Source organism: Hemibagrus wyckioides, linkage group LG01 (assembly GCF_019097595.1).
Source record: "Hemibagrus wyckioides isolate EC202008001 linkage group LG01, SWU_Hwy_1.0, whole genome shotgun sequence".
Taxonomy (NCBI): domain Eukaryota; kingdom Metazoa; phylum Chordata; class Actinopteri; order Siluriformes; family Bagridae; genus Hemibagrus; species Hemibagrus wyckioides.
The window spans coordinates 1,014,991-1,029,058 of NC_080710.1; positions in this window are offsets into that span (position 1 = coordinate 1,014,991).

Here is a 14,068-nt window from a genome sequence, read left to right on the forward strand (position 1 = left end):
GAGTTAGGGTTAGGGTTAGAGTTAGGGTTAGGGTTAGAGTTAGGGTTAGAGTTAGGGTTAGGGTTAGGGTTAGGGTTAGAGTTAGGGTTAGAGTTAGGGTTAGGGTTAGAGTTAGGGTTAGAGTTAGAGTTAGAGTTAGGGTTGGAGTTAGGGTTAGGGTTAGAGTTAGGGTTAGGGTTGGAGTTAGGGTTAGGGTTAGAGTTAGGGTTAGGGTTAGAGTTAGAGTTAGGGTTGGAGTTAGGGTTAGGGTTAGAGTTAGAGTTAGGGTTAGAGTTAGGGTTAGAGTTAGGGTTAGGGTTGGAGTTAGGGTTAGGGTTAAAGTTAGGGTTAGGGTTGGAGTTAGGGTTAGAGTTAGGGTTAGGGTTAGGGTTGGAGTTAGGGTTGGGGTTGGAGTTAGAGTTAGAGTTAGAGTTAGGGTCAGAGTTAGAGTTAGGGTTAGGGTTAGAGTTAGGGTTAGGGTTAGAGTTAGGGTTAGGGTTAGAGTTAGGGTTAGAGTTAGGGTTAGAGTTAGGGTTAGGGTTAGAGTTAGGGTTAGAGTTAGAGTTAGAGTTAGGGTTGGAGTTAGGGTTAGGGTTAGAGTTAGGGTTAGGGTTGGAGTTAGGGTTAGGGTTAGGGTTAGAGTTAGAGTTAGAGTTAGGGTTGGAGTTAGGGTTAGGGTTGGAGTTAGAGTTAGAGTTAGAGTTAGGGTTAGAGTTAGGGTTAGAGTTAGGGTTAGGGTTGGAGTTAGGGTTAGGGTTAGGGTTAAAGTTAGGGTTAGGGTTGGAGTTAGGGTTAGAGTTAGGGTTAGGGTTGGAGTTAGGGTTAGGGTTAAAGTTAGGGTTAGGGTTGGAGTTAGAGTTAGAGTTAGGGTTAGAGTTAGAGTTAGAGTTAGAGTTAGGCTTAGAGTTAGGGTTAGGGTTAGAGTTAGGGTTAGAGTTAGAGTTAGGGTTAGAGTTAGGGTTAGGGTTAGGGTTAGAGTTAGGGTTAGAGTTAGGGTTAGAGTTAGGGTTAGAGTTAACTATGGGTTGAATGTTAATACGGGGTCAGGTTAGGGTTAGGGTTAGGGTTAGGGTTAGAGTTATGGTTAGGGTTAGAGTTAGGGTTAGAGTTAGAGTTAACTATGGGTTGAATGTTAATACGGGGTCAGGTTAGGGTTAGGGTTAGAGTTAACTAGGGGTTGAATGTTAGGGTTAGGGTTAGAGTTAGGGTTAGAGTTAGGGTTAGAGTTAGAGTTAACTATGGGTTGAATGTTAATACGGGGTCGGGTTAGGGTTAGGGTTAGGGTTAGGGTTAGGGTTAGAGTTAGAGTTAACTATGGGTTGAATGTTAATACGGGGTCGGGTTAGGGTTAGAGTTAACTAGGGGTTGAATGTTAATACGGGGTCAAGTTAGGGTTAGAGTTAGGGTTAGGGTTAGAGTTAGGGTTAGAGTTAGGGTTAACTAGGGTTAGGGTTTAGGGTTAGGGTTAGGGTTAACTATGGGTTGAATGTTAATACGGGGTCAGGTTAGGGTTAGGGTTAGGGTTAACTAGGGTTAGGGTTAGAGTTAGGGTTAACTAGGTTTAGGGTTAGGGTTAACTATGGGTTGAATGTTAATACGGGGTTAGGTTAGGGTTAGACTTAGAATTAACTATGGGTTGAATGTTAATACGGGGTCAGGTTAGAGTTAGGGTTAGAGTTAACTAGGGTTAGGGTTAGGGTTAGGGTTAGAGTTAACTAGGGGTTGAATGTTAATACGGGGTCAGGTTAGGGTTAGGGTTAACTATGGGTTGAATGTTAATACGGGGTCGGGTTAGGGTTAGAGTTAGGGTTAGGGTTAAAGTTAGGGTTAACTATGGGTTGAATGTTAATACGGGGTCAGGTTAGTGCAAAAACCAGCACTTTCTTTGCTAACTTTTACCTCCAGCGCCTTGTTTCCTCCATCATTAACTGATGATGCCTTTCAGGATCGGTCCAGATAGGGCCTCAGGTTTGTAAGGGATTTCTTTCTGGGCAGTTTCATTTCATTTGAACATACGATCAAAGCATTTAATATTCCTAAATCTAACTTTTATCTGCAGGTACGAAGCTTAGTTAAAAAATATTTTTATTCCATTTCAACACCTCCTCATCGTAGTTGGATAGAGGAGCTCTTAGACTCGAGTGTATCTGAGCGGGGTCTGATATCCACAGTGTACGGGTGGATTCGAAGAGCAGCCTCACCGTCTTTAGGTTTATTAAAGAAACAGCGAGAAGAGGATGTGTGAAGTGTGTAGTCCCACAGACAGTCTGGCACTCAGCGGTCAAGAGAATTCCTTCAACATCTGTTTGTGTCAGACGTGGACTACTACAACTGAAGATAATTCATAGGCTACACTTTATTCCCAGGAATAAACCCCACATGTTGCAGATATCACATTGAAGAGGCTATTTTCAATTCAATTCTATTCAAAAAACTTTATTTATCCCCAAGGGGCAAGTTAAGGCATGCAGAGTAAATAAAAAATGATTGGTGCAAATACAAAATCAAATAAAGTAACAAATAAATAAATATAATAAAACACAAATGTAGTGACGATAAATGAAATAAGTCTGTTAGTGCAAAAAGCTTGGAGTAAACATCTGTATAAAATATCTGTAGTTGTAAACATCTGTATAAATTATCTGTGAAAGTAAGCATCTGTATAAAATATCTTTAAAAGTAAACATCTGTATAATATCTAAAATATCTAAGAGTAAACATCTGTATAAAATAAAAAATATATATGTAAAAGTACACATCTGTGTAATATATACGTACTGCTTAATAGCCGAAATAAAAGAAGAGGAAGAAGAAGAAAGTAGAAGAAGGTGAACCAGATGGATGCGTATATTAATACATTAAAGTGAGGATATTGTTGTGCAATATGGAAACACAGTATGGTCTTGTCACAGCAGACTTCAGATCTCTATATGAATGTTTTCACAGATTGTGAGTATGAGAGTCCAGGAGTGGGGAGTGGGGAGTGGGGAGTGGGGGGTGGGGGTGGAAGAGGGTTGTACTGGCTTTCTCTTCTTTGTTGGCCCGAGGAAAGTGTGAAAGTGTCATGGCATATTCAAAGTTAGATAAACTCAAATACTCCACGCAAGGCTCAACATATTTGGAGACTTTCTGTATTTTGAGGAGAGATTCATTCCAAACACTAATTGCAAGCTTGACTGTCCTGCACAGAGTCCTGACCTCAACCCCATAGAACACCTTTGGGATGAATTAGAGTGGAGACTGTGAGCCAGACCTTCTCGTCCAACATCAGTGTCTGACCTCACAAATGTGCTTCTAGAGGAACGGTCAAAAATTCCCATAAACACACTCCTAAACCTTGTGGAAAGCCTTCCCAGAAGAGTTGAAGCTGTTATAGCTGTAAAGGGCGGGGCAACTCCATATTACATTCATGTTCATGGAAAGGCAGACGTCCCAAAACTTTTGGCAATAGAGTGTATGTAACATGATAAAATATGGGTCTGTGTGTATTTGTATGGTTTGATTCATGTTTCCTTGAGGGAATATGCAATACTGTTCATAATTGCTCTCAAGTTAGTTTTAAAGCTATATTAAGATCCGTTTTTCTGAATAAAAAGCATTACAGTATAACGGGTCATGTAGCATTTCTCAATCAATTTCAATAAGTCTTTTTATATTCAAGGATTTATGACTTAGAGAGTAGAAATAAAAATGTTTCCTAAATTTTTTCCCTCAAAACGTTTGTCTTCATATCACAGTAACGGTGGAATGAACATGAACTTAATGTTACTTAAATCTTAAATTAAATGTTTCTGTCTTGCTCAGTGTAGTATACGGTTGAAATGAAATGTTTAATGTTTATATTATCACGAATATTCACCAAACCTTTTGATGAGGAGATCATCGCCACTTTGTCTGTTTATCTGTAATTCTTTAGTTAACATACAGTATGTTTCTGTCCTCAGGAAGCAATCAGTACATCAGTGAGTTCTGGTATAACATGTCAGGCCTGCTTTGTTTTATAAGCCTTTAAAAATATTACCTGCTCCGTTCAGTAAGAAGGATTTGTTAATATAATATTAAGATATTATGGAATTCCTCACTGAACAGATAAATTAGCTTGAAATACACTTCTGCCTCTGCATGCTCCGTGTGCCCTGCTGCTCGCTCATACACACTTAACAGTTCATTGTGTACAACTTAATTATTCATCTGTTCACAGAAACAAAACATTGAGAATAGACGTGGTGTTATTATCCACAGCCTCATACTGGACCTCAGTGAGAAACTGTGCAACTTTTTTGAAGCTTTTTATTGTCAGAGTTAAAAAATTTTAAATTGCAAGATAACCCTAAAGTAAGAAAGGAGGACAAACAAAGGAAGGGATGGAGATATTCCTCTGAGTGATAGACGTAATGTAGATTGTAATAGCCAATAAAATTTTTTATTAACTGGAAGAACAAACTAAATGTGCAATGATTCAAATTAAGTACATTCACAAAAATGAAAGGTCTCTCGGATACAAAGCCATCAGGTTTCTGGCGCTGTAAAGGTTCAGTGACACACAAGTTATAGCAGAAAGCATCATTAATTCAGGGAACTGCAGTCTGTTATGTCCAGCCATCGTCTGTCATGTTCTACAAATGGCTAACTAATGCTGGCTCACTGTAAAAAGATTGACCTCAGTTTAACTATATCTAAGCTAATGATGGTGGGTTTTTACCACATACTCTGTGTTCATTCTGCCCTGATATAAAGAAATGATTCAAATGATTCAAGTATTTCTGTTATTTTAAATACAATTTTCTTCTTTTTTAGTGTAAATTGTATGTAGAAGGACAGCCACAGTGATGAGACTCGACGCATCCTCATGGCCATCCATGGTGCTGATGGAGAAGAGTCAGTGGATGTGTCCATCCTGCTTGTGAGATGTTGCCCGGATGCAGCAGTACTGCTAAAGCTTGCACCCTCAAACTTACATACCCCCAGGTTTAGGTGTTTCAGAAAGTTCTCCTAGAACTGGATGGGATTAAGCTGAACGCTTGAAGTTTCTGTGTTAAATGTTTTTCCCATTGAAAGTAAACTCTCGACTGCTGCTACACCCTGACTCATGTCTGCATCTTGCAGCAACTTTGCTCACATACAGCAGCTTGTCTATACCTGGACCTTCCACTGTCCAGACACACAGACTTGCAGCAGCCTTCTTCAGATTTGATTCTCCAGAAGACTGCTGGATGTGGTCAGATATGGCCTGCTTGTTGAAATGTTTTCCATTTTGTATCAGTTTAGACATCAGGGCCCGTATTCACAAAGATTCTCTCAGAGAGCTCCTGTCTTAGCCTAAAAAGTCCAGGCTGGGAGTCCTTCATTAAAAGTCATTTAGGAAACTTCACAGAGCAACTCTGAGTAAGGAAAGTACAAAAACCTTTATCTTAGTGAGGAGGTGTGGTTTACCCCATTGCTAGGGATGACGCAGCAATCCAAGGACTGTGATTGGTTGATAAAAAATCTTAAAGTCTCAAAAGGTCTTAAAATGAGCCCTTTGTGAAAATAGAATATATGATAATAGAATGGACCAGGGGCGATTCTAGAATTTTCATTTAAGGGGGTCTCAGCCCCAAATGAGGGTATAATAGAAAAATAATAAATAAATAAAATAAAGGTTTGACTAACAGGTTAGGATGCTAAACTTATTGCAGCATTCCACTGTATTGCATAGATGTGTATAACATTTGAGTACTGAACAAGCCAAATACGAGTCTTCCTGATCACACACACACACACACACACACACACACACACAAACACACACACACACACACACACTTGTCCTCTGATCCTCGCTCTGTGACGCCGCAGTCTGTGGATTGAAGAACGTGCTGAAAGACGGAGAGGAGCCGAAGAGCCGCCGTTTTCCAAGTTGTGTAGAGTTCAGGGTTTGGAGAATATTCTTCTTTCCGCCATTTTGTCTTCTGCTATAGAAACTCTTAAGCCTCTTAAAAGTCCTCCTCTCTACTCTTAACAATTTTTACCGTAGGAGCTGTTTTTAGAGCTAAGATGTTTTGTGAATCATTTTTATCTTTACTAAGATTTAGTCCTAAATTTAAGGGAAAATTCTAAGAAAATATCATAAGTCTAAGAATTTTCTTAGAATTTCGTCACTAGGAGCAACTTTTAGGCTTAAGAAGCTTTGTGAATATGACCCCTGATCTCTCCATCATTGATGATTTATATCACTGGGTTATAACACTGCGTGTGTTTTATGATTAATGCCGGTCATGCCACAGTTCCGTTTATGGCTGACGAACCTCTCCAACGTGAAGGGTTTTTTATTATTATTATTATTATGCCAAAATTATATAAAAGTATAAACCACTCGCAACAAGTACAAATGACCAAAAACGCATTTAAAGAGTATAAAGTGAGAAATGAAGAAAAAGAAAAAAACAAGAAACTTTCATGCCAGCGGTTAAAATTACAACAATTTAAAATGACAAAATGCTTCATAGGCATTTCTTGCTTTTTTGTCCTTAATCTTGTCTAATGTGGTACCATATTGTTTAATCTCATTTATAAAAATGATTAAAGTTTGGCTTTAGCTTTAGTCCATTGTTTCACATGAATGTGATACTTCCCAAGTAAAATAAAAAGTTGTATAATAAAACAAATTGTACTTTTGGAATTAACATCATCCTGTACAAAGAAAAAAAACATCATACAAATCAATTTTTATACATGTTCCAAACAAGCTAGAAATGAAATTAGAAACATCCAACCAAAACATTTGTGAATATATACAATCAAAAAAAAGATGAGTGACAGATTCTTTGGCATTGCTACAAAATTGACATAAGTTATTAAGGTTCAAATTGAAACGTTCTAACAGCTCCTTGACAGAGTAGATTCTTCTCTAATTCTATTATTAATAAAAAACTTATTTGTTATTGACCATACTTTTTTCCAGTTGAAATTTTCATATCTAGCAGACCAGAACATTATTGAGCAAGGCAAATTGTTTGTTTTTAAAATATTTCTAATATATTTGTTACTACATCTATCTATTACTATATTAATATCCCCAATAAATATAGTATCACTACAAAAACTGGTCTGAAGATCAGTGTCCACAGGAGAAAATCCAGGATTTCGTAACAAAGATATGACTTTGCCGGGAATTGCATCAAAAATAATAGAATATTCTTTTGGTCTCACAGGAATCATAAATTTATTGAGAAATTCAGAATATGTTAAAAGTAGGCCCTGTTCATTAAGCAACTGACTGACAGTAAGAATTCCATTGTCGTACCAGGCCTGATTAAAGATTGACTTTTTTTGTACAAGATATCTTTATTATTCCAAATAAAACATCGATGCGGTGAGAAGTTATGTTTATAGATTAATTGCCAAGCCAGCAGTGCCTGCTTATGAAAATTTGCCAATTTAACTGAGATTTTTCCAACTGAAAATTACATTTTATTACAATTACAATTAATGCCACCCAAAGAGTTAAATATGTAATTGGGGAAACATTCCATATATTATCTTTATTTTTATTAAATTCAATTATCCATTTTATCTTAAATACATAACTTCAAGGCCACCAAAGTCTCTATTATTATTAATAATATCTTTCCATAAATAGTATATTTTCTTCCTCCAAATAAAATCATAAAATATCTTATATAATTCCCTGACAACATTGTTTGGAACATCTGCTGACATAGATATATAAACAGACCTTGAGATCCCTTCTGCTTCTGAGAGTAGAATACGTCCATACAGGGACAGATCTCTCATAAGCCACACATTGAACCTGTTACTAATTTTCTCAATAATAGGGTCAAAATTGAACCGGCTTCTCTGATTCAAATCCTTACACACCTTTATCCCATGGTATATCTTTAAAAGAGAATAATGTGGACTTATTCTTGTTCATCTTCAATCCAGAGATTCCAGAAAATTCTTCAATACATTTAATAACTTTATCCATTTTGTCACTATTTTTGACAAAAATTGTGGTATCATCTTCTGCTAATTGGCTAAGTTTAATTTCTTTACCAAACACTGAAATTCCTTGAAAACCTGCTTTTTTGATATGAGCAGCCATGACCTGAGTAACTAATATAAAGAGAAAAGGTGATATAGCACATCCTTGTCTTATCCCATGGCCCATATCAAATCTCTGACAGGTACCGTGAGACAACTGGACTGAGCTGTTGGCACCATTATAAAGCGTACCAATTGCTTTTTGAAAAAATTTACCAAAACCAAAAAAGTCAATAACTTTGAACATAAATGAATGTTCAATAGTGTCAAATGCTTTATAAAAATCAATAAATAATATAAAAGAATCATCTGAAATAAGGGGTCTATAATCAATTAAGTCCAAAATTAATCTGATATTATTTCCAATATAACGGCCTTTCAGAAAACCTGACTGCTTAAGTCGTTTTGCAAAAATTAATGAAAAGATTTTAGTATCATTATTTAACAAACTAATTGGTCTCCAATTTTCCAAGAGCAATCTGTCTTTGTTAGGCTTGGGTATAAGTGTAATTACCCCTTGTTTTAGTGATGTGGGCATTTCTCCCAAACCAATTGTTTCTTCAAAGACGGCCAATAAAAATGCAAGGTCATTACAAAAAGTTTTATAAAACTCCCCTGTCAGGCCATCATTTCCAGGAGACTTATTTTCTTTAAGACTATTTATACAGTTAGTGATTTCCTGAATATTTAAATCTTTATCGCATAAATTTTTGTAATCTGAAGTAATTTTATTAATATTGGTTGAAAAAACCTGCATCATTTAGTAGATTATTTGAATTATACAATTTACTATAAAATTGATTAACAAAACGAGATATATCCTTGGGATTATCATTAATAAGTCCATTTATTATTAATTTGTTTACAGAAGTTGTTTCTCTATTTCTTTTTTCTAAACCGAAGAAATATTTATAAATAGTATTTTTTTCTCCTGCTTCCATCCATTTTTGTCTTGACCTAACGAACGCACTCATAGCTTTCTCTTCATAAATATCATCCAGCTCATCCTGCAGTGTAGCAAGTTCTAATAATTCAGTGCTTGACATATTTTGGTTATTTTTATAGGTGATAGATATTATTTCATTAATTATTTTGTTTTCATTTTCTTTTTTCTTTTTCTTAGTAAATTTTCCATACGATATTGTGAATTCCCTTATTTCAAATTTTGTTTGTTCCCATAACTTCCCATAAGTTTGAATCAAAGAAGCTTGTTGCCAATACTTAACAATTATATTCTTAATTTGGTCACAAAATTTATCATGATTCAATAGACTGTTATTTAACTTCCAATATCCTCTCTTAACTCTACCTGATTGACACACTAAGACATTAATTTTAATAAATATGCCTTTATGATCTGTTAAAACTGATGGTTCAATAGTAACAAATTCAACTTTCTCTTTTATATGTTCTGTAATAAGCCAAAAATCAATACGTGTTTGTTGAGACCTGTCCCTATTGCTCCATGTATACAAAAGTGATTGTGGATTTTTACATCTCCATATGTCAATTATGTTCAGTCGTAAACGAACATTGTTTAATTCACATGCCGTATTGTCAGTTCTAGGTGGCCATCGATCTTGTTTTCCATCAAACACTGTATTAAAGTCACCACCCAAATCACTTCCGCAGAGGGAAATTTTGAATGTAACTGATTAATATGGCCTTCAATATCTTGAAAGATTAACTCATTTGTTTTTTATTACTGGTGGCATATATATTTATTATAATAATTTTAACTTGGTTTAAGTCAATAAGTAGAGCGATCCAGTGACCTTGATTATCTGTTTTGTGATTTAGAACTTTCCCTGAAAATCTGTCCTTTAAAATGGCGACAGCTGCCCGTTCTATTTGAGGCACCAAAAGAGAACCAAATGTCAGAACCCCACTGATTCTTCCAGAAAAGCATATCATCTTTACAGGCATGAGTTTCTTGAATGAAACAAAAATCAGCTTGTTTTCCTTTAAAAAACAAAAACAGAGCTTTTCTTTTTAGTATGTTTTGTAGACCCCTGGCATTAACTGAGAAAATACTTATTGACATGGACTTGAAAGAGAAATAAAAAATAAATAAAACCTTGATAGAACAATGAATTGAACAATGAATAGAATGCAATGTAAGTGTTGAGAAAGTATAAAGGCTCCTCTTATTTCCAACTTTTTCTACACCAGTCACACTTCAGATTCAAATGTTGAGATCCTGTTTGCTTGAGTGCAACAAAAACAAATTAAAGTGACATCGTTATATAGTCCCAGTATCACAAAAAACAAAGTCAAGTAACATCCTTACCTAGGTCTTATGTCACACGAGCATTAAACAATAACATCCGTATAAGCTTTAAGTTACATTAGAAATAGAAAAAATACATACTAATTATGTATATTATGTACTGCAGCAAACAGATCTTCTGTATCAGATCGTACTATGATTCTAGACCAATGACATATAGAAGCATAATTTAATGTTTGATTTCTTTACCATCCACTATTGCCTTGACTCCCACATACAAGGCCCTCTTGCCTTCTTTACGTGCTTGTTCAATCTTAGGCCAGAGGAGACTCCGCGTAGCTCTATCTTTGATCGTAAAATCTTCTTTGAAGAACATCTTGTTCTTTTTGAGAAAGTCATTTCCCTTTGCTCCTTTCCCTGTAAGGTCTCAAGCTGTTCTGGAAGCAAATCCTATTATTATTGGCCTCGGTTTCTTTCCCTTGCTGCCATCTGCACTAAGTCTTCCAATGTGATGAGCAATGTCCACATTTTTCCCCACGAAGTTGCAGATCTCAATCACCTGAGACTTGACATTATCCTCGGTACGTTCAGTCAGTCCCTCCAAATGAAGATTCCATCTCCAACAGTATCGATCTTGATCATTCAATTTATCCTCCAACTCAGAGACCCGCTTCACAATCTCTTCATTTTTGTTTTTCAAATCTTTGTTTTCTTTCCGAATGTCAAATATTTCAGAATGTACAACTTCCAGTGCTTCTTTCAAGAGGTTGATGCTGGTCGAGTTTTCTTTCATCATTACTTTTATTTCCTCGGACGATTGTTTGATTATTTGAATGATGCTGTGCTGTACCTGACCTAAGGTCAAGTCATCTGATGCATCTCCCATTGCAAGCTTCTTCGGCAGATGTGCTTTGGACGGTGTGTCTGGAAAAGAGTCACATTCTCTTATTTGTTACTGGTTACTTAAAAAGTCCTGGTGCAAATTTATATGAGGATTTTTTCCCCAAGTAAATCATACAAGTTGTTTTTCTCAGTTTGTGATCAGGATCCGAATCTTTAAAAAAAAGAAAAGAAAAAAGAAGTTCTGAGTTCTGCTGCATGTGAGAGCAGCGCCTGTGACGTCACAGGACTTCTAGAACTGAGGTCTCCTGAACTTTATGTCATTTCTACAGAATCATTCACACAGATCTTCAGGTGAGAGAGTTCTGTACATATTTCTTTCGAGAAAACGGACACTGCGTTTGGAATCTTAGTTAAAGTCTGAAAGTGTCCGTTTATCTGTTTATCTTTAACAACTCTTCCTCCGTTATTTACTGTTTCCTCTGATGAATTATTGAGGAATAAAATCCGCTGCTTCGAGCTTTCCTGGAGCTTTCCATCCTTTTAAACTTATTCACAGACCGATGGGCAGTAGCCTGGGTGTGGTCATTTTAAGAGTAATTGCTGCCCCCGGCTCCGTTCAACACTTCACCTGATCAAACCAAATCAAATTAAAATTAAAATTTTATTCGTCACATACATAATCATACACAGTATGATATGCAGTGAAATGCTCACACGACTGTTTTGACCCTTGAAAAGAAAAAAGGAATAAAAACAGAAAAAAAGTAGGTAAAATAAAATGTAAATAAAATAAAATAAGGTAATGTATAAAATGTATATAGAATATGTATATATAATATAGAATATGTATAAACATGTAAAATGTAAACAACTGTAATAAATAACAAACTATGTAAAGTGTTTGAAGTGTGCAATGTGCAGAGAGCAGCAGTACGGGGTGGTCATGGAGAGAAATGAAATGATGAGTAGCAGTGTTATTGTCCATCTTTAAAGTGCAGGTGTGCACAATAGTCCTCTTTATGTGTAAACAGGAGCGGAAATGTACAACGTTTATACAATTGGGGTGTACTCATATTCAGCACTAACACAGAAAACGCTTTTTCTTCCCATTTTTCAAATTCTGCCCTTGTCTGTGCATTTGCTCCCTCTGAGACATAGTCAGTCTCCACCACCATACCCCATAGTCCTTTTGCTTTCATCAAATGTTCTATTTGAAATTTCCACATTGCCCAGTTCTCTGGCCCGCTCAGCTTTTCAATAAACAGTCTATCCTCCATTGTGAGTTCCACAACACTATCTATATCACACACAAAAAATCCTGTGTAAAAAGCACCTTTTAGTAAAAAACTGGGCCCATAACCTGTTGAGGTTTCACATGGTTTTTTATTTATCACGACTGAAAAAAAACAAGGAAGTAGAAGAAGAACTGCAGCGATACCCAATGTCGTCAGTGTTGATGTGACAGGACCATGACAGGTCCTGCGTGATGTGAACACCGAGGTATCTGAAGCTGTCCACTCTCTCCACTGGGCTCTCGTTGATCACAGGGGTCTGGTAGTTCCTCTCCTGCTTTTAACTGAAGTCCACTATCAGCTCCTTAGTCTTGCTGACAAGGAGGAGGTTGTTCCTCTGGCACCAGTTCTCCAGATTCCTAATCTCCTCCAGGTAAGCCATTTCATTGTTGTCGCAGATCAGTCCGACCACAACGGTGTCGTCAGCAAACTTGATGATGGTGGTGGAGTTGGTAGTGGCCATGCAGTCATATGTGTACAATGAGTACAGCAGGGGGCTCAGAACACAACCCTGGGGGTCTCCAGTGCTGAGGGTGAGGGAGGCTGAGACATGTCTGCCCATCCTTACTGCCTGTGGCCTGCCAGTTAGGAAATTGGAGATCCACTGACAAAGAGATGGGCCCAGGTGCTCCAGCTTGGTGGTGAGTGTGGAGGGAATTATAGTGTTAAACACTGAACTGTAGTCAACAAACAGAATTCTAATATGATTCCCCTTTCTAGTTTCCAGATGATTGAGTGATGTATGAAGGAGGTGAGAAATGGCATCATCTGTTGAGCGGTTCAGGCGGTAAGCATCCAGTGGATCCAGTGTATCAGGTAGTGAAGTGATGATGAAGTGCTTTGAGCGGTTTGTCAGAGACTTTATCACTACTGTGGTCAGGGCTACAGGGCAGTAGTCATTGAGGGAAGCAGGAGGGGTTTCTTCAGGACAGGAACAATGATGGACTCTTTGAAGCATGTGGGGATTGTCAACTGGGTTTAGGAGAGGTGGCTGGTCAGTGCAGGCTCTGAGGACCTGGGATTCCGTCTGGTCCTGCTGCTTTCCTGGTGTTCAGGAAACTCTCCTGAAGGCTCTCCTCACATCATGCACGGAGATGAACACGTTTCCGGTGTTGGCATTCTCTTCCCGTCTGCAGCCATTAGCATTAGCTGTAGTATTAGCATTAGCATCGTTAGCTGCAGCCTCAAGGTGAGCATAGAAGGTGTTCAGCTCGTCTGCCAGAGACCTATCTGCATTCATCATACCGGATGATGGTGCTTTATAGTCCGTTATTGTACTTAGTCCCTTCCACATGCTCCTAGAGTCACTCTATTGGAGCTAGTTGCCTCCTGTAGCACTGCTTTGCCTCATTCACCGCTTTCCAAACATTGTATGAGGTGGATGGTCTTATCCACCCACGGCTTCTGATTGGGAAACGTTCTGATGGTCATTTTTTGCACAGTATCATCCGTTAGTTTCCTGATGAATCCCACAACCGCTTCCATAAACACGTTGATGTCATCAGAGCTGCACCATCATCCAAGTGTGTCCTGTAGAAGAGCCACCAATTGGTCCGTCCAGCATGCAAGGTTGGCGCTGTTAAAGTCCCCTGCCACAATGAGCGCAGCATCCCAGTGTTATGTCTGGTGTTCTGTGAGGGCCTCATACAGCTCTCATAAAGCAGTGTCTGTGTCCGCCTGAGGTGGAATATAAAAGGCG